Raw genomic sequence first — 1,951 nt, 5'->3', positions numbered from 1 at the left:
TGTGTGATTCAAGCAGAATTGCCGGGAACTCGACCTTGTGATGTTCGTTTGTGAGACGCTGAGGACCGCGCCTGGGTTTGACACATCGTGCCACTGAAGGAAGAAGGGTGAGGGACACATGCTGTCAGACACATCAGAGGTGAATAATTGTTTGATTAATTGTTGATAGTAACTTGGTATTTTGTTACTCCAGTAGATTTGAATTGTGATGAGAATTGTGCAGCTCGCTTCTCACTGCCGGTGGCGTGCGGACAACTGATCCTCCACCTGTGTGAGAAGCTGCTCATTTACATAAAGCTTAAATACAGACCTGAATGTTTGCTGATAGTGTGTGCCTTTTGAAGGATATTGGTTGTAACTGCTGACTTACCTCACCTCTTCTATCCTTCGCAGAGAGTCGGTTTGTCGTGTCCACCTGGGGGGTGTTTGGCGGTAACAGTGAGTCCAGAAGCGCCGGGCTTCGATCCTTTTGGGCGCTGGGAGAGCGTGCCAGCCTTCACTCCACCAGAATGACGCTGTTTTAGTTTCTACACTTTATTATGCACCAGAGGGTGAAAAAATTAATTGTTTTGTTATTGGAACCGCTTTCTGGTTATTTTAGCGCTGGGTTCCGTCGGACGCAGTCCGCTCCTCAACCCGCGTCGACACATAACAAGTGGAGGCCGTTGGTCCAAGAAAGGTTGGGTTTTGGATGGTTCTCCAAAGACTCAATGCACATTTACACACCCATTTTACAATAATTTATTCAAAATGACATGCAAATCCAGTGTTGTGTAATTTGTCTCCATTTGATGCTTGAATTTGTTTTTATCTGTGTTAAGTTTTAAAGATTGTTTTTTGATGCTCGTGTTCAGCACCTTGATATTTTTGACTGGAAAGTGCTCTAAAAGTGAATAAATGATTAAATTATACGTCACATGAGATACACTCTGACTTCACTGTAGCTTTAAAATAATCAGAACCACTGAAAGTTGGTATTTATTAGTCGTTTATTTGGTTTTTGTTTCAACGACTAAAACTTCTACATACTGAAATCATTTTACAAATGAATGTTCCTCACACGTTCTTCCAAATGATCTCATGATGATTCCTCCGTGTCCGTGCTCAAACTGTCCCGTAGTGAAGGACGATGATGACCCAGTGCATGCTGGGAGAGCGTCCAGCTCCTGGTGTGTCCCTGACCGGATCTTCACAATGTGAGTGATGTAGCTCTGGAGAGTCTGACTCAACTGCAGCGATCCTTCAGTGTCTCCAGTAGGGCTACATCCTCCTCCATCTGAACATGACAAACACACGTTACACAACTACTCACACATGTTCTACACAGGCAACAAGTCAGCTGGTAAAAATCCTGTTGGCACCTTGATCATTTTCTCCATCGCACTGGTCACTTCACGCCGCAGTTGACAGATGGTGGCTGCAGCTGAGCGATCTTGTTCCTCAGCATCACTTCTGGCCTTCAGCATCTGCAGGAAAAGACGGAGCGTCAAAGTCAGTGAAAGAGCTGCAGCAGCTGAGCACCAACACCCTCTGAGGTATGAACGTGCACGGTGCACGTCACATGATCAGAGCTGAACAGACTGCAGGTGTTGTCACATCGCACCTGTTTGTGAGCATCATCCAGAGACTCCTGGAGCTTTTGGACCTGCAGGGTGTAGCTGCTGGTTTTCAGTTCCAGCTGGTTGCTGAGGGCTTTCAGATCATCGTTCTGACTCACAGACTCCTTCAGCTTTCTGCAGGAGGAGACGGAAACAAAAATACGTCATTTTCTGATGACTTTCTGCTCATCTGGTTCATTGTTGTTGTTAAAAGTCCTGATATTCAGCTTGTATTGAGTTAAATCATGATTTTAATCAATAATGGATGATTGTCGGTCGCAGACTGTAATTTAAGACGGTTATTTAAAGTGAGATGTTAAAATATTCTTCCTGTGTGTTGATGTGCTGTTTAA

General features: G+C 44.5%; 1 long non-coding RNA gene across 1 annotated transcript; it reads right to left on the bottom strand.

Moving 5' to 3' along the window:
• Nucleotides 1-1,136: 1,136 nt before the first annotated feature.
• Nucleotides 1,137-1,729, bottom strand: LOC117529972. The gene is made up of 3 exons (XR_004566162.1): nucleotides 1,604-1,729; nucleotides 1,362-1,466; nucleotides 1,137-1,276 (listed from the first exon to the last, which is right to left on the bottom strand). It is a non-coding gene; the product is annotated as an uncharacterized LOC117529972 (long non-coding RNA).
• Nucleotides 1,730-1,951: the final 222 nt, after the last annotated feature.

Source organism: Thalassophryne amazonica, chromosome 17 (genome assembly GCF_902500255.1).
Source record: "Thalassophryne amazonica chromosome 17, fThaAma1.1, whole genome shotgun sequence".
NCBI classification, from domain to species: domain Eukaryota; kingdom Metazoa; phylum Chordata; class Actinopteri; order Batrachoidiformes; family Batrachoididae; genus Thalassophryne; species Thalassophryne amazonica.
Note: the sequence above shows the minus strand (reverse complement) of the source record. Positions and strands in the feature narration are given on the sequence as shown.